We start from the raw sequence: 20,018 nt of genomic DNA, 5'->3' as shown, positions 1-20,018 counted from the left end.
CCGGCTCCGTCTGGCGTGCTTTACGTGAGGACGACAGGAAGCGCGGCGTATTGGTGTGTGTGGGCGGGGACTGGCGGGCGGCGGCAGATATGAGATGGAGTCTGTGGAGGTGTATTCTGGGATGGTGACCGCTCTGGGTAAGGAAAGTCACATAGGGGGCTTTACTGGGCTCACTGCATGGAGAAGGAGCTACTAATGGCGTCTACTGCTTCCTTACTAAGGCTGTGTGCGGTGTTGGGGTGTCACAGAGCACAGGCTGTATTAGGGTGACCACATTTCCAAACTGCCATTCAGGGACCCCCCCCACGCCCGCCCAAAAAAGATGATTTTTGATACTTTTTTGCCAATTTTTACAGTAGTAACCAGCAGCAGAACTGGGGGACACGGAGGAAAACTGGAGGGGGGGACAGCAGCAGAACTGGGGGACACAGAGGAAAAGTGGGGGGGGGACAGCAGCAGAACTGGGGGACACAGAGGAAAAGTGGGGGGGGACAGCAGCAGAACTGGGGGACACAGAGGAAAAGTGTGGGGGGGGGACAGCAGCAGAACTGGGGGACACAGAGGAAAAGTGGGGGGGGGACAGCAGCAGAACTGGGGGACACAGAGCAAAAGTGGGGGGGGACAGCAGCAGAACTGGGGGACACAGAGGAAAAGTGTGGGGGGGGACAGCAGCAGAACTGGGGGACACAGAGGAAAACTGGAGGGGGGACAGCAGCAGAACTGGGGGACACGGAGGAAAACTGGAGGGGGGGACAGCAGCAGAACTGGGGGACACAGAGGAAAAGTGTGTGGGGGGGGGGGCAGCAGCAGAACTGGGGGACACAGAGGAAAACTGGAGGGGGGGGGGGACAGCAGCAGAACGGAGGGGGAGCATGCTCACTGTAACAAAGAAGTGTAACCCTAACCTGGAAGTTTGTGAATGTCTAGCGCCAATCTCGTGGGCGGGAGGGAGGAGGACTCGGACGAGCCTCAGGCCCAGCTCAGGAGGAGAGAAGTTGAACTTGAACTGTGGAGAAGTCGGGCTGCGCTGCTGGCGCTGCTGCAGGGGCTACTGGAGTAGTCGGTGCCGCAGCGGGCGGCCCCGGGACTGGCTGGCACTGTCTGACTCACTGTGGGCACAGGCTAGCTAGTAAGTTTGGTTCTTTCTGGTGTCAGACTCAGTGTGGTGTCTGTGGCTGAGTGAGGCTGCCTGGCTGGTGGCTGCTCTCTCTCTCGGAGGCGCGCTGCTCAGGCTCAGCCATAGTAGCCCGCAGGTGCTACAATGCTCTGACTGCCCACGTGACAATGTCAGCTGACATCACTGGTTGCTAGACGCGGGACGGCCCTAGCCTAGCAACCAGTAGGTATATGAGGTGTGTGTGTAAATGTTTATAAGGGTCAGGGTGGCAGAGTCATACTGGCGCCTGGCGGTGTGTTTTTTTTTTTTCATTCTGGGACAGTATATTGTCCCAGAATGAAGGTGCCCGGGACATGGGACAAATATCACAAATAAGGGGCAATCCGGGACATGTGGGCACTCTAGGCTATATGTGATCTCATAGTATAAGAGCCTGTTCACGTTGGAGCGACTTGTCATGCAATTTTACAGGTCAAATCGCATGAGAAGACGCAGCCTATTGCCCGCAAATGGCACAGTTCAAAGCGATGACGACTGTGGCGCCGCACCAATTTTTTACAAAAGTAGTTCCTGCACTGCTTTTGGCGATTTCAGGTGCGACTTGAATAGACATCTGTGTATGACGCTGCCCAGATGTCTTCTAAGTTACACCTGAAATCACCTGACGTGCGGCTTTGAAATCCTGTGATTTCAGATGAAGTTGCACGATTTCAAAGCTGCAGCCAATGTGAACGAGGACTGAGGGCTCCTTCACACCGGTGTGGGTACATGTGCAAATTGCACGCTTTCCTGCAGCACCTAAAGCCGCTTGCACAATGCAGCTTGAAAAAGCTCTATATATATATATATATATATATATATATATATATATATATATATATATATATATATATATATATATATATATATAATTCTAAAATATAGCCCATTATTTACAATGTGTCTGTGCACACAGGCGTGTAAAAAAAGAAATAGGAGAATCTGCGCTCCCGTTCAGTATTTTGCGCCAGTGCATGCATGTTAGCATAAGTATGAATGAATTTTACAGGGTGGATTTGATTTAAATCACTAGTAAAAAGGCTTGATTTAATGGGGTTGTATACCCGCACATTAAAAAAAAAATCCTGCAAGGCAAAGGCATAATGCAGCGCATACTAGCTCGTTATGAAAAACTTACCTCAGAATAGATACAGCCCAGAAGAGGGTGTTTTTACCCCAGTCAAAGATCAGCACCATAAAGGAGCTGGTTCAGGTGGTCAGGGCAAAGCAGGGTCCTTCTGTTCGCCTTTGTATGAGGTTGTTGGGGAAGATGGTGGCTTCATCCGAAGCAGTTCCCTATGCTCAGTTTCATTCGAGACTGCTGCAAAACAGTATCCTGTCAGCCTGGAACAAGAAGGTCCAAGCGCTAGATTTTCTGATGCGTTTGTCACCAAAAGTGCACCAGAGCCTCACTTGTTAGAGGATATCCGAGAATCTGCAGAAGGTGAAATCCTTCTTACCAGTTACCTTGAAGGTGGTAACAACAGATGCCAGCCTTTCAGGTTCTGGAAGAGGCGTCTGTCCAAGGGAAATGGTCCAGAACCGAAAATACCTTGCCCATCAACATTCTAGAGATTTGGGCAGCGTACCTAGCCCTAAGGGCCTGGACATTCAGGTTGTAGAATTCTCCTGCCAGGATTCAATCCGACAATGCCACATCAGTGGCTTATATCAATCACCAAGGGGGCACCAGAAGTCTTGCAGCCCAGGAAGAGGTAAACCAGATCCTAACCTGGGCAGAAAAGCATGTGCCGTGCATATCGGCAATCTTCATTCCAGGGGTAGAGAACTGGCAGACGGACTACTTAAGTCGCCAGCAGTTGTTCCCGGGGGAATGGTCCCTTCACCCCGATTTCTTCCTGGCTATATGCCAAAGATGGAGGATCGCGGATGTAGATCTGTTTGCGCCCAGGTTCAACAACAAAGTCAACAACTTTGTGTCAAGAACAAGGGATCCACTCGCATGCAGAACAGATGCATTGGTGACCCCGTGGGATCACTTCTCACTGATTTATGCATTCCCTCCTATTCTGCTGCTACCTCAACTTCTTCGCAGGATCAAGCGGGAAAGGAAATCGGTAGTTCTTGTGGCCCAAAAGATCTTGGTATGCAGAAATAGTAAATATGGTGATAGGGGCCCCATGGATCCTACCACCACTTCCAGACCTGCTATCGCAGGGACCAGTGTTCCATCCTACTTTACAAACGCTAAATTTAACAGTTTGGCTATTGAAACCCACGTTCGAAGAATCGTGGGCTTTTCGGCTCAGTGATATCTACTTTGATTAATGCAAGGAAGCCAACTTCCAGAGTCATTTATTATAGAGTCTGGAAGGCATATGTTTCCTGGTGTGAATCCAGGGGTTGGCATCCCAGAAAGTACCGGTATGTCATAGGTAGAATCCTTGCCTTTCTGCAAATGGTGTTAGAGATGAAACCTGCCTTGAGTTCTATCAAGGGCCAGGTCTTGGCCTTATCGGTATTGTTTCAATGTTCCCTTGCTTCGCATTCTTTGATCCAAAGCTTTATACAGGGAGTAACACGGCTTAATCCACCGGTTAGAGCACCCCTGAACCCTTGGGACTTGAATTTAGTTGTCGGCGTTACAGAAACAGCCTTTTGAGCCGATACGACATATTCTTTTGGTCCTTTTGACAAGAAAGCTAGTTTTTCTGGTAGCCATTTCTTCTGCAAGAAGGGTATCAGAGTTGGCGGCTTTTTCTTGTAAAGAGCCATATTTAATCATTCACAAGGATAGAGTAGTATTGCGTCCTCATCCTAGCTTTCTGCCAAAGGTGGTTTCAGATTTTCATCTAAACCAAGATATTGTTTTACCTTCATTTTTTCGAGAACCCTGTTCTAAGGAGGTAAAGTCACTACATTCTTTGGATGTAGTGAGAGCAGTCAAAATCTATTTTAAGGCGACTGCTCAGATTCGGAAAACAGATGTTTTGTTTGTGTTGCCTAAAGGGCCTAGAAAAGGACAGGCAGCGTTGAAATCCACTATTGCCAAATGGATTCGGCAAGTACCGTATTTATCGGCGTATAACACGCACTTTTTTCCCCTTAAAATCAGGGGAAAATCGCGGGTGCGTGTTATACGCCGATCCCCTGCGATCCAGAACGAAAAAATCGCTGACCGCGATTTGAAAATGGCGCCGAAATACACAGTGCCGGTCCTCGGCTCTTCTTGGCGGCTTTCGGTTTCACTCGAGCGCCGCCCGAACCTAGCCGAGTATACTCGGCTAGTTTCGGATAGCTCCGCTCACCGTCCGAGTGGAACCGAAAGTAAACGAGAGCCGCCGAGAAGAGCCGAGGACCGGCTCTGTGTATTTCGGCGCCGGCGGCGCCATTTTCAAATCGCGGTCGGCGATTTTGAAGCTCAGAGGCTTCAGCAAGACTGCACTGGGGCAAGGCTGGACTGGGGCAAGGCTGGACTGGACACTGGGGAAGGCTGCACTGACAAGGCTGCACTGGCAAGGCTGCACTGAGAAGGCTGCAATGATGGGCATTTAAATGTAAGTTTTTTTCCCTTCAACTTCCCTCCTAAAAGTTTTTTTTTTTTTTTCCTTAAAATTCCCTCCTAAATTGAGGTGCGTGTTATACGCCGGTGCGTGTTATACGCCGATAAATACGGTTATTATTCAAGCTTATGGTTTGAAGAGGAAAGTTCCACCTTTTCAAAACAAAGCGCACTCCACCAGGTCTGTTAGTGCTTCGTGGGCAGTGCATCCAGAGGCGTATCTAGTGAAAATGGCGCCTATGGCAAGCACTGAAACTGCGCCCCTGTCAACAAAAAAAAAAGAAACAGCTAACAAAACTACAAGTCAAGCTCTTTAATCTTTCTATTAACAAATTATGGATTAGTACTACATAAACTGCCCAATGGATCAGTTCGCCCCTGGTCATTAAACATTCTACATTCAGTGAAAGTTCATGCACTGCAAAGTTTGCACTGCATGAACTTTCATTGAATGTAGAATGTTTAAGGAGCTTGTTGCACAAATCACTTTATAAACTTTATAATATCTATTTATTTAATCCATATTGAGCACTATTTGATTGTGTGTATATGCCAAGCAGAAGCAGCCAATCAAATATGGTGCTCAATATGGATTAAATTAATATGCACAGCCATAAATATCAGAAATTAAAGTGTAATAAAGTGGTTTGTGCAACAGCAGGTACTACTTTTAAATAGACTGAGAATGTGACTACAGCTGATGACCAGACTGCAAATGTGACTACAGCTGATGACCAGGCTGCGAATGTGACTACAGCTAATGACCAGACTGCGAATACAGGAGATGACCAGACTGCGAATGCGACATACTACAGGAGATGACCAGACTGCGAATGCGACATACTACAGGAGATGACCAGACTGCGAATGCGACATACTACAGGAGATGACCAGAATGCGAATGCGACTACAGCAGATGACCAGACTGCGAATACGACTACAGCAGATGACCAGACTGCGAATGCGACTACAGCAGATGACCAGACTGCGAATGCGACTACAGCAGATGACCACACTGCGAATGCGACTACAGAAGATGACCAGACTGCGAATGCGACTACAGAAGATGACCAGACTGCGAATGCGACGTACTACAGGAGATGACCAGACTGCGAATGCGACATACTACAGGAGATGACCAGAGACTGCGAATGCGACTACAGCAGATGACCAGAGACTGCGAATGCGACTACAGGAGATGACCAGACTGCGAATGTGACTACAGGAGATGACCAGAATGCGACTACAGCAGATGACCAGACTGCGAATGCGACTACAGCAGATGACCAGACTGCGAATACAGGAGATGACCAGACTGCGAATGCGACATACTACAGGAGATGACCAGACTGCGAATGCGACATACTACAGGAGATGACCAGACTGCGAATGCGACATACTACAGGAGATGACCAGACTGCGAATGCGACATACTACAGGAGATGACCAGAATGCGAATGCGACTACAGCAGATGACCAGACTGCGAATACGACTACAGCAGATGACCAGACTGCGAATGCGACTACAGCAGATGACCAGACTGCGAATGCGACTACAGAAGATGACCAGACTGCGAATGCGACTACAGAAGATGACCAGACTGCGAATGCGACGTACTACAGGAGATGACCAGACTGCGAATGCGACATACTACAGGAGATGACCAGAGACTGCGAATGCGACTACAGCAGATGACCAGAGACTGCGAATGCGACTACAGGAGATGACCAGACTGCGAATGTGACTACAGGAGATGACCAGAATGCGACTACAGCAGATGACCAGACTGCGAATGCGACTACAGCAGATGACCAGATTGCGAATGTGACATACTACAGAAGATGACCAGACTGCGAATGTGACATATTACAGGAGATGACCAGACTGTGAATGTGACATACTACAGGAGATGACCAGACTGCAAATGCGACTACAGCAGATGACCAGACTGCGAATGCGACTACAGCAGATGACCAGATTGTGAATGTGACATACTACAGCAGATGACCAGACTGCGAATGCGACTACAGCAGATGACCAGATTGCGAATGTGACATACTACAGCAGATGACCAGACTGCGAATGCGACATACTACAGGAGATGACAAGACTGCGAATGCGACTACAAGAGATGACCAGACTGCGAATGCGACATACTACAGCAGATGACCAGACTGCGAATGTGACTATAGCAGATGACCAGACTGCGAATGCGACATACTACAGCAGATGACCAGACTGCGAATGCAACTACAGCAGATGACCAGACTGCGAATGCAACTACAGCAGATGACCAGACTGCGAATGCAACTACAGCAGATGACCAGACTGCGAATGCGACTACAGCAGATGACCAGACTGCGAATGCGACTACAGCAGATGACCAGACTGCGAATGCGACTACAGCAGATGACCAGACTGCGAATGCGACTACAGCAGATGACCAGACTGCGAATGCGACTACAGCAGATGACCAGACTGCGAATGCGACTACAGCAGATGGCCAGACTGCGAATGCGACATACTACAGCAGATGGCCAGACTGCGAATGCGACATACTACAGCAGATGACCAGACTGCGAATGCGGCTACAGCAGATGACCAGACTGCGAATGCGACTACAGCAGATGACCAGATTGCCAATGTGACATACTACAGCAGATGACCAGACTGCGAATGTGACATACTACAGCAGATGACCAGACTGCGAATGTGACATACTACAGCAGATGACCAGACTGCGAATGCGACATACTACAGGAGATGACCAGAATGCGAATGCGACATACTACAGCAGATGACCAGACTGCGAATGCGACTACAGCAGATGACCAGACTGCGAATGCGACTACAGCAGATGACCAGACTGCGAATGCAACTACAGCAGATGACCAGACTGCGAATGCAACTACAGCAGATGACCAGACTGCGAATGCAACTACAGCAGATGACCAGACTGCGAATGCGACTACAGCAGATGACCAGACTGCGAATGCGACTACAGCAGATGACCAGACTGCGAATGCGACTACAGCAGATGACCAGACTGCGAATGCGACTACAGCAGATGACCAGACTGCGAATGCGACTACAGCAGATGGCCAGACTGCGAATGCGACTACAGCAGATGGCCAGACTGCGAATGCGACATACTACAGCAGATGGCCAGACTGCGAATGCGACATACTACAGCAGATGACCAGACTGCGATTGCGGCTACAGCAGATGACCAGACTGCGAATGCGACTACAGCAGATGACCAGATTGCCAATGTGACATACTACAGCAGATGACCAGACTGCGAATGCGACATACTACAGCAGATGACCAAGTAGCCAGTTTTAAAATCTTTCAGCAATGCACAGCTATACAGGGGGATAAATAACATTGTCAGGGAGGGTTTAGTAACACTGAGTCTATAGGTAGAAAGACCTACCTGACCAGCCGGGCTCACCTCTGAGGTCTGGAGGCGGAGCTTTCCGTGGTAAGGGCGGGGCTTACAGCGGTAGGGGCGGGGCTTGCGGCGGTGGGGGGCGGGAATATTCGTGGTCCAGGAGAGGCGATGTCAGTGCTCCGAGCACATACAGAGTACATGGGGCGGGGCAGGGCAGGGTCAGAGCGTCAGTGGAGCTCCCTGCCCCGCCCCTCCCTGCTGACAGAGCCTCCCTCAGCCTAAACCGAGCCCGACAGCCATCTCATAGAACACCAGCGCCGTGATCCTGCAGACTGGCCATGGGGACGGGGGCTATATTAGTCTGGGAGGACAGGTGGGGGTTTTTTTTCCATGCAGAGGGCGGCTTTTTGCCGCCCCTTCCTCCCATGGCGCTCATGGCACTTGCCATGGCTGCCATACCTTAGATACGCCACTGAGTGCATCACCAACTTCCATGGCTCAAATCTGCAAGGCCGCAACTTGGTCTTCAGTCCATACATTCACCAGATTCTATCAGGTGGATGTAAGAAGGCATGAGGATATCACCTTTGGGCGCAGTGTGCTGCAGGCAGCAGTATAGGTCCTCAGGTCTGATTGCACTCTACTTTTTTTTGGTGTCCCCTCCTTTCAGATAGCATTGCTCTGGGACATCCCATACAGTAATTACTGTGGCTCTGTGTCCCGTGAAGTACAATAAAGAAATTAGGATTTTTATAACAGCTTACCTGTAAAATCCTTTTCCTGGAGTACATCACGGGACACAGAGGTCCCGCCCCTCTTTCTAGTTACACGTGTATTGCTTTGCTACAAAACGGAGGTACTCCCAGAAAGGGGAGGGGTTACATGGGGAATTGAACTTCCTGTCTAGGGTGTGCCAGTGTCCATCATTAAGGTGCCATATAACCCATACAGTAATTACTGTGGCTCTGTGTCCCGTGATGTACTCCAAGAAAAGGATTTTACAGGTAATCCTATTTTTAAGCAAAAAAATCGTAATTCTCATTTTGGCCAGAATTGTGCAGCTCTATCACAAGCTTATATATATTTTCTGCATGAACGCATGTTGTTGCTGGCAGAAGAGCCTGCAGAAAATACACTCCCATTTATATGCGTACAGTGCATAGACTGGTACAAGACTTCTTTCATTCCAATGAATGGCTACAACAGAGCTTGAAAAAATTGCTTTGAATCCAGGAGCCAGCTAAAAAAGTTAGGGGCCAGTTTTTTTTTAGTTACTTTCAACGACAAAGCTCCTTCTCTTATGTAGCCCTGAAGTGTATCTTTACCGATGCTTGACACAGGTTTACACACAGTTCTGCCTCTCAGCTTTTGCCTATTAACCTTCTTAGGATCCCTAAGAACTTAGTACATTTAACCACTTCAGTACAGGGCACTTTCACCCCCATCCTGCAGGCCAAGTTTTAGCTTTCAGCGCTGTCGCACTTTGACAATTGTGCAGTCATGCAATGCTGTACCCAAACTACATTTTTATCATTTTTTGGAGACAGACAGAGCTTTCTTTTTGGTGGTATTAATCACCACTAGGTTTTTTAAATTATTTGTATTTTTTCGTTTTGGTCTTTTTTGGCAAAAAAAGTTTTTCTTAGTTGCTGTTATAAAATTTTGTAAAGTAATTTTTTTCTCCTTTACTAATGGACACTAATGAGGCAGGACTGCTTGGCGGCACAGATTGGCATCACAGGTGGGCATCACTGATATTCAGGCCACCGATTATCAGTGCAGATGTCCCCACTGAGAAAAGCTGCCTATCGGCTCTCCTCGCACTCTGTCAGCGTGAGGAAAGGAATGCCAATAACTGGCATTTACTATTTACGCTGTGATTGGACACAACTGATCACATGATAAACAGCCTCATAGGCTCTTTACTGTGATCAGAGATGCGGTGTGTCTGAGGGAAACACCGCACCACCAATCGCCTTGCTGCGCTCCCCATAAGAAGGAATCTCGCGGTGATGTCACCGGATAGCCACCCCCCCATGGCTATATAGGAACTGGCAAACATCAAAGATGACACAACGGCAGGAGGCAGCATTGGAGGAGGACCGGGTCGCGGCAGAGAAGATGGCAGCGGAGGAAGAACACATCACTGGTGGGAGAAGACAGCACCAGAGTGGGAGAACACATCGGTGGCAGAATCGGAGAAAGAAGACACATAATAAAGAACTCGTCAAACACCGTGTCTTGCTTTTATTTACACTACACTGCTTTTTTTTTTTTTTTAGGGGTACAATGTACCCCATACTCATTCGCATGGGGAGCGAAATCTGGGGGGGGGGACCCCACACACTTTTTTTTTTCTTGTGGGGTTCCCGCTCAAGATCCTCAGAGCACAAGTCTCACGCCACAAGTCGGATCTGAAGAGCCTGACTTCCATTCAAATTAATGGGCTGAAGTCATGCCCAAGTCGGACCAAAGTAGTGCAGGAAACATTTTTAAAGTCGGACCAGTTAAGACGGCTCTCCTAGGGAACCATTGATTTTGACATGTCATGGGACTTGTGCTCTGGAAGTCGAAGCGTATGTTAGACCAGTGTGAAGTGACCCTTAACTTTTTTTCAACAATCTGAGCTTCAGTAGCTCTTCTATTGGATTGGACTACACAGGCCAGCCTTCACTCCTCATGTGCATCAGTGAGCCTTTTCTACCCATGACCCTGTTTGCAGGTTGGCTGGTTTTCCTTCTTTGGGCCACTTTTGGTAGGTCCTGACCACTGCAGACCGGGAACATCCCACAAGAGTTGCAGTTTTGGAGTTGCTCTGACCCAGTCATCTAGCCATTACAATATGACCCTTGTCAAAGTCGCTCAAATTCTTACGCTTGCCCGTTTTTTATCTGCTTCCAACACATCAACTTCATGGACGATGTGTTCACTTGCCTAATATATCCCACCTATTTTTGGTTGCCATTGTAACAAGATAATTAATGTTATTCACGTTACCCCTCAGTAGTCATAATGTTATGGCTGATTGGTGTACATCTCATACCTGACTAATTACTGGGGAAGCTGCAAATTGCTGCTATTTCAGAAATCACACCAGTCTTCGGGGTGTTTGGGGTTACTATGCAATGGGGCAGCTAGAGCAACACATTAACCATAGGGGGCATTGCCGCTATTTATAGAATCCCTTGTCATTTTTTTCAATGAATGCAAGGTGTTCTCTGATTTAGATAGGTGGAGAGGAGGGGCAATGACATCACGAGAATTCGCTGAAAAAAATGCAAGGTATTCTGTAAATGGCAGGAGTGCAAAGCGAGTGGCCTACGCTATTTCCCCCACCCCCACCCCACCCTGTCACTGTGGAAGGAAAAGCAGCACATTGGTGAGCTCATCTATCCACCACTCTGCTCTCTCCTCATATCAGTATGCTCCTTGCACTGCCGCACACCTCATTGGCTCCTTGTGATGCTTCTCGCTCCCCCTCTAAGCTCTGCTGTACAGCAGCTGCAAGAGATTTATACCCAGTCAAACACATTTAATGATATGATATTGATTACAGAGCTGGATTAGTTTGTGCCTTTTTATATCTTTTAGTAGTTCTGTTTTAACCCTCTCGCTGCCAGAAGAGAAATATAGCTGTTTATGGGTAACCTAAATAAACCCCAATAAAATATGATTTTGTATGTGATGGAGCCTGACAATTAAAACACTACTTTCATATAAGTTAATGTTATTTTGCTTGTGAGATATATTCCTTAATAACTACAACTTCTGTGTTGTGTGTTTGGTGTTTTTTTTCTTTTTTTTTTTTTTTTTTTTTTTTTCTTGCAGAGAAGCTCACAAAGGAAGCTACCATTTTGGCTGAACATAATCAACAAATTAGAAAATACAACATGACTCTGAAAAAGTTAAACACAAGCTTTGATCAGGTATGACATAATGAGGAGTAGGGCTGAAACAACTAATCGATTAATCGACAACTAATCGATTATAAAATTAATCGATTACTATTTTCATAATCGATTAATCGGCCAGTAACATAAGGGGGTTAAAAAAAATAAAATGAGCCCTTTATAGTACAAAAAAAGCAAATAATCGCTACTGTAAATATTACTTTCACTGTTCTACAGTACAAAAATGAACCCCTTACAGTAGCGATTATTTGCTTTTTTTGTACTATAAAGGGCTCATTTTAGTTTCTTTTAACCCCATTATGTTACTAAACGTCTTAGGCCTGGTTCACATCTGTGTTTTTTGGTACTTTTTGCAGAAACACACTGCAGTTCATTTAACATTCACATCTATGCTTTTTTTCAGCCGCTGCGCATTTGGAAAGGGTCAAGGACTTTTTTTTTTTTTTTTTTAACGCAAAATGGTGCTTTTTTGGTTCAATATACTTCAATGGAGAAGCTGCAGAAAAGCATGTAATGCGTTTTTGCAGCAATTTGTATTTTTTAATCTGCCCAACAACAAATTGGCCAAAAAACAGTATTTGTCTTCTAATAGTATATACTATATAGAGTATATCTCTTCTGTCTGTTATTCTCAGAGTGGATTCAATATTTTTCTCCCTAACCCTATAGTTGGTTGTTTATATTTACCACTGCATAGAGATATTTAAGAATAAATTGCCTTTTTTTTTTAAACTTTACATATTAACTAAATTATACACCACATTTTTTTTTTAAGATTAATCGATTAATCGAAACAATAATCGGCCAACTAATCGATTATTAAAATAATCGTTAGTTGCAGCCCTAATGAGGAGCATTCTGAGCAGGGTGGATTTGATTTAAATCACTAGTAAAAAGGCTGATTTAAATCCACTCAATTTAAATCCATAATTTTTAAAGAGCAACTGTCATCTCTGACCTGCTGTTGACTCACCGACAGTCCTATTCACTTTAATGGGAGGGCTGGTGATGCAGCAGTGATACAACAAGGTGAGGGACATTGAGGCAGCAGTTGAGTGGATGCCCACTAACAGGTGGTGCCATGATGGATCTGAAATGACGGGTGCTTTTTAAATGTAAGGACTCATTCTTGCTGGTAGTTAGAATCTTTAATATTTGCAAACAAAATTAAGGTTTCCTATTTAGGTTTCCTATCAGAACCGATTAAATCATACAGTTTGTAGTGTACATAGATTTGCAAAACAATGGGATAAAGGAATATTCCTGAACTTTGTTTTATCTCATGGTTACTGTGAATTTGTGTGAATGCATCAATACAGTGCATGTTATCTCAGCTTGCATTCAATGAATGAGTTTACCAAAAAATGTAAATATTGAAGAATATACAGCCTCATGCTACATAACTAAGCTCCATTTCATGCTGAATAAACTAAATTATTAATGTATCTTAAATAGAAAACTATCTTTAGAAGATTTTTATTCCAAAAGCATTTTATTGAAATTTGATAAAAATCTAAAAAATCTAATCTAAATAAAAAAAAAAAAAAAAAAAAACATTGCTTTTTATCCACCCTGATTCTGAGAATTATTAGTGCTTGCAGGCTCTTTTGTCTAAGTTCACACTCATGCAGGTGGGATGAAGTGTGTGCGATTTTTCGTGATGTTGCGCAGCTCGTTCATGTCAGTGGGCTGCCCTACGTATAAAAAAAAAATAAATGAAGTGTATGATTTTTGGCATCGGTTTGGCATGCGCATGTGCTGCACATTTTTGTATGTAGCGGGAATATACATGATTTTGTGCATGATCCAGCAACGCAAAAGTGTGAATGCAGCATACATGTACTCTCCCAAGCAACTGCTGCACTTAATTTCTCAAGTCAAGTCTCCTGAGGGTAACAGTGTGTGTGTTGTGTTTTTTTTTTTTTTTTTTTTTATCATACACCTAGGTGGATGCAGCATCGGTCCCCCGCCAGCTCCAAAATTGAGAACCGAGCAATCAAACACTGCAGATCGCTCAGTATTCGCTGCTCCGTGAGCAGAGAGCTGTAGACTGTCAATCACTGGCTCGCTGCTCTAACCCCCCCCCCTCTGCTGGGCTGTGGAGGGGGTGGGAGCGGCCGACTCAGGCTCTCAGTGGCTTGCTGAGCTGGGTGCTGGTCCAGGCATGTGGGTGGATCCTGGCCATATGGTCACAATCCTTGCCGAGCCTGGACTGGTTCTGTGACTTCAGCCCGTTGTCTGTTGAGAACGGGTCACAGGAGTGCAGAATGAACTGCACTTCTATGATCCACAGGAGAAGTACAGCCAAATGAGCTTTGGCTGTACTTCTCCTTTAACTATATTATCTCTGAAAGGATCAGTGAGGTTCCTCTTCCAAGTAGCACAGCCACTTTGTAGACTCAGTTGAGTAATACAGCTTGGTTTGGGACCTTTCCTAGCTTATGATTGGACAAAGAAAGAGCAGTACGCTAATCACTGTTTTTGTTTGAGTTTTAAATGTGCAGTACCAGTACGGTGCAATGCATTGGAGTCTGACTGGAACAGTGCTATAACCCCCCTTGCCCCTTATGTGCTGCTGTTTTAGGGGGTCAGAAGAACCTAGTATCAAAACAAAGTCAAATCTTTTTTATTTTTTTTTACATCTGCCTGGAGTTCAATTTTTAAGTAAATCATTGCTTTGTCTGTGCAGGGCAACAACAGGTTTACTTTAATGCCTTCCCTCTCTGCAGCTCATACTTGTTTCGTCCAGCAGTGTCACGTAACCATGAGAACTCTCAGCCTTGTGTAATCACCAAGTAGCTTATATAAGGTTTCCTCCTTTCCCCGGCAGCAGAACGGAGCAGCGGGGGAACGAAGGAAAGGTGTCTTACTGTATGTGCTTCTTGGAGCCGGATAATTCTGAGTCATAGTGTTGCGGATGAAGGAAAACATTTCATTTAGACAGTCAGTCCGGTCAAAACGAATGTTTTATTTTTTGGGTAGATATGGAGATTTAAGGCTCTGTTCACACTGGATCGATTTCAGAAGTGACTTTGAGTTGCACGGAATCATATGACAATGGAAATCCTTGTTTTCAATTGTACCTGTACACATCAATGCAAATCAGCATGGCACAATTTGGAAAAGGTTCCTGTACTACGATTCGATCGCAATTTTAGTCCCATAAAATATGCAAAGCACTTAAAAGTAGCATCCAAGTTGCACTACATAATCGCACTGAAAGTCAGATTAAAATCAGACTGCAGCAATGTGAACCTAGTCTACACCTCTGAAACCGCTGCGGTCTTTATCGGGTTTCAGCTCTTACTATTTTCACCTTGAATTTATGTTTTATATTTTGAGTAGTGGAGCATAACCCCTTTTGTGAAAAAAATATATAGTATATAAAATTGCTACACAAACCAAATTGTAATGTTATTAAAGATTATTAAAGGGATGCAGACACTGCAGCTTTCCTCATTACAAATGCATCAGCTGATTAGATTTAACACAGACACTCTGATTCAGGAAACAGTATTCCAAGCACATCGTAGAGCATACAGCTTTTTCTCAAGAACAGAAACGGGTAGCAATTTGCTGCAAAATTTGATAACATCCGTACAATGATCACCCAGAGGCGATACATTTTTTTTTTTAAGAAAAGTGAATTTACTTTTTTAACTGTAACTATAGACAAAACTTTTTTTTTTTTTCTCTTTTGGATAGAGTAAGGGCCCTTTCACGTGGGCTGTCCGATCAGGTCTCCCTGTCAGTTTTTCACGCGGACCTGATCAGACCTTGCACTGTATGGAGCAGTGGATGTCAGCGGTGACAAGTCCACTGATATCTGCCGCTATCTGATCTGCAAAATTCAGACAGATGGTGGTCCTATTTTTCATCTGACTGGTGGATCGGATATGTCAGTTTTTACCTGATTTCCCTATAGAGGAGAGCGTGACTGGGTACACCCCCGCTCTGCACAGTGAGTGGAGACAGACCTGTCATCCGCCGATCAGTGGAGTGACCCCCGCTGAGCAAATGGAGTCCATCAGGTGGAAGCTCTTGAGTGAAAGGGGCCTTAGGGAGGATTATAACCTGTCAGGGTTTTTTTTTTTTTTTTGCACCATCTGTGTCCCATTGAGGAAATTTCCCTTCTTCCTGTCACATTAGCCAAAACAGGATATGAGAGGAAATCCTGGGATGTCAATAGAAATAGTGTCCCAGTTGGAAGATTTCCCCTCTGTCACTGTTCTAATGTCAACTCAAAACGTGGGGATGTTATCTTCACTTTTTATGATAAACAAGACAAATAAAGGGGGCAACTCTCGCCGGGGCACAGACCACAATGAAAAATGGCAACTGTTCTAATCACTCTGTACATAATCTAATACTAAAAAAGTTTTGCCTTTAGTTACACTTTAGGAAATGCAACAATAGGAACTGAAACACTCAAAGGTGGCCAGGAACACCAAAAACACAGGTGAAGCTGGATGCTGCATTTGGAAGATGTAAATGAAATCCTATTACAGATATAAAAAGTCATTAGGCTATTCAGTCCTCCAATGTCGATACCTAAAATATTTTCTTCTTCTCCTCCCTCCCCCCCCCCAGGTCCAATCCAGGCTTGTACGTGTGGCCGCTGTGAAGCCAAGTTTAAGCAGAACAGTTGTGCAAAAGGAAACCTGACCCCAGATGCATGAAATCAATATAACCGGGTTTCCATCTGTATTCAGACTGATAGAACACCACAGCAAACCTAGTTGTTTGTATTTCTCCACACTTTATATGTGCTATGTATCATGCATAGGAGGGGAGGGGGTAATGGCAACCTGACCGTGTTTTACATACTGCAAATCCCCACTTACTCTGCCACTTGCTGTTTTAGATTTGGGCTGCAACATTACTGCAGGTAAAAACACTGTTACATACTTTGTCCAAGTGAATGTAAACAGCTTAAATGGATGACTTGCATGCAGAGATAATTAGCTTTGTTAGCAACTTATTTGCTGGTGGATCAACGTTGCACAGGCGATTTATTTGTAGGTTGAAATTCTGATTTTACAATGGACTGGCCAAATATTGCCAGTATTCATCATTTTTGCAGCAGTGCATGGACTTGTTAAATTAACAAATATACATTGCCTAGAAAATAAATATCTCCCCCCCCCCCCCCCCCCCCCAGGAAGTTTTTATGTTTTACCATCTTAGAACATGTGACTCACAGTTGATTTAATATTTATTTCAAAGTGAAATAGGGATAGCACTAAAAACACACAGTAGTGGACTGCACAAGTATACACCTTCTTTAATATATCACACAGGTGCAGCCAAAATTTTTGTTTCTTGAATCACATTTGTTAAATGAAGATCACTTGTGTAATTAATGGGTTTCAAGTGATTTGTAGTATAAAAACATGTCTGGAAGATTTCACATCTGGTAACTCAGTACTGCGGTATTACCTACACATGTGACGGAACACTTTCAAGTTACTAACGCCTCGTACACGCGATCGGATTTTCGTCTGGGAATTGTGTGACAGACTGTTGGCCTAAAATCCAATCGTTAGTACGCTCCATCAGACAGTTGTCCAACTTTCCGCCAACAAATGTTGGATGGCAGGCTAGTGAATTTTCAGCGGACGACGGTCTGTCAGATCTTCCTATTGTGTGTACACAAGTCTGTCACACAAAAGTACAAACACACATACTCGGAATCGATGCTAAACAAACATGACATTAGCAGAAGGTGCCCAAAGGGTGGCGCTCAAGAGCTGAAATTCCACATAGTACGTCACTACGTTTTGTGTATGTTGACCAACAATTGTGTACCGTTTGTATGCAAGACAAGTTCACAGCACTTGCCCTTCGGGCAAAAGTCTGGCAGTTCGTCTGTGGAAGATCCAATCGTGTGTACGAGGCTTTAGTATTCTTAAGGCTACTTTCACACTGAGGCGCTTTACAGGCGATACAGCGCTAAAAATAGCGCCTTTAAAGACCCTCTCCTGAGGGCTTTCACACTGGACCGGTGCGCTTGCAGGACGGTTTAAAAAGTCCTACAAGCCGCATCTTTGCAGCGCTGTAGGTGCGTTGTATACACCGCTCCTACCCATTGAAAACAATGGGGCAGCGTGTGGTTTTGACCCTTTTTCGGCCGCTGGGGGGGGGGGGGTAAAAACCACCCTGCTAGCGGCTGAATAGCACTGCTAAAATGGTGGTAATGCGCTGCTAAAAATATCGCCGCTTTACCGCCACCGCCCGCCCCAGTGTGAAAGTAGCCTTAGTTTCCACTGGGCTGTTTGCATTTTTTTTTGGGCCAATTTGTTGTTGGGCAGATTAAAAAATGCAGATTGCAGCAAAAATGCACTACATGCTTTTCTGGTGTTTCTCCATTGAAGTCTGTGAGAACCCAAAAAAAAAAAAAAAAGCACAGTTTTGCATTTAAAGTCCCGAACCCTTTCAAAAAACGCAGTGGCTGAAAAAAAGCATAGATGTGAACTTGTCCCATAGGAAACCATGTTAAATGTATTTCTGCAAAAAGCACTAAAAAATGCATTAGTGTGAACCGTGCCTAAGTGTATAGTTCAATTAATCATTAGAACAGAAGTATGGGTTTTTTTTTTTTTTTTTTTTTTGCTTCATACTTGCCTAGGTGGATGCAGCATCAGTCCCCCATCACCTCAAACAATGAGAACCCAGCAATCAAATACCGCAGATCGCTCGATTCTCACAGCTCCGTGAGCAGAGAGCTGCTGACAGTCAATCAGCAGCTCTCTGCTCTGCCCCCTCCACGCTCCCTGAAGCGCTGGCCTGTGGAGGGGACAGGAGCGGTCGGCTCAGGCTCTCAGCAGCTCACTGAGAGCCGGGTGTCAGTCCAGGTATGTGGGCAGATCCCAACTCTGTGGTCATGATACCCAAGCCTGGACCAACTTTGTGACGTCAGACAGCGGACTTCAGCCCGCTCTCTGCTGAAACCGGGTCACAGGATTGCAAATCAAACTGCACTCCTATGATCCACAGGAGACGTACAGCCAAACGAACTTTGGCTGTACTTCTCCTTTTAAGTAACGGAGAGATGATGGCACAGCTGTAATGCTGCAAAAGACAGACCATCAACCAAAAGAAGAATATTAGGGAGGGAGGACACCAGGAGACCTTAAATGGGGTTAATATAATGACTACATGAGAGTCCAGATTTTATGTCAGTAGAGAAATTGTGGTTAAACCTAAAAAAAAAAAAAAAAAAAAAAAAAACACTGGGGGTTATTTACTAAAACTGGAGGGTGCAAATTCTGGTGCAGCTCCGCATAGAAACCAATGAACGGAACAAGCTGAAGTTAGAAGCTGAAATCTCCCCCACTGTTCACTCATAATTCCTGTAGAACCTGGGAGAGCTGAAGCAATTTTGCTTAGAGGGATGAGAACAATTGCAGTGCCCCAGCTGACGCAGAGGCCCATCTACACAAGCTCAAGGCTGTAGATGGTGTCAAAGCTGCCTCTACTGAATACTCACTTGAAATGGGGGTGTATGCTTATGCAATTATTTTATATCACTTTTCAGAGTTGTGTTTTCAATTTGTTATCATAAAGGATATTTGTTGATCAGAAAATTGTGGTTTTTTTTTTTTTTATTTTTTAAATGTAAAATTCAATAATAAAACATGTAAGCTTCCAATCTGTGAATATTTTCACTAGGCACTGTATAATCCAGTGTATTATTGAATCACTATATATATCTGTATTAGCAAAGTGGAAGGAGGAAATCTGAAGCACGGGTCCACACCCACTGGACTAAAAGTATCTCACCTGATCTTGTCCTTAGGATCGGCTCTGTAAACTGCTGTATATAGGGCAGGGAATGGCACATCGGACATTTCAATGGTACAAGCTTTATAAAACAAGCCACATTCTTAATACAAATAACTTAATTTTATTAAAACGAAAGATAAAAGCAAATTCTTAGATGTTTTTCAGCAATTGCATTAAATAAATCCAACTCTATTTTTCTTCTATTAAGCACACTAAAGTAATATTTAAAAAAAGGATTACTTTATAAT

General features: G+C 44.8%; 1 long non-coding RNA gene across 1 annotated transcript; it reads left to right on the top strand.

Moving 5' to 3' along the window:
* The first annotated feature begins 22 nt into the window (after nt 1–22).
* LOC141127113 (uncharacterized) lies at nt 23–19,571 on the top strand. Its single transcript, XR_012241487.1, has 3 exons — nt 23–137; nt 11,903–12,000; nt 16,576–19,571. It is a non-coding gene; the product is annotated as an uncharacterized lncRNA (long non-coding RNA).
* Nucleotides 19,572–20,018: the final 447 nt, after the last annotated feature.

The sequence above is a fragment of the Aquarana catesbeiana genome, linkage group LG02 (assembly GCF_042186555.1).
Source record: "Aquarana catesbeiana isolate 2022-GZ linkage group LG02, ASM4218655v1, whole genome shotgun sequence".
NCBI classification, from domain to species: Eukaryota; Metazoa; Chordata; class Amphibia; order Anura; family Ranidae; genus Aquarana; species Aquarana catesbeiana.
The sequence above is the reverse complement of the archived record's forward strand: the minus strand, read 5'-3'. Positions and strand labels throughout refer to the sequence as shown.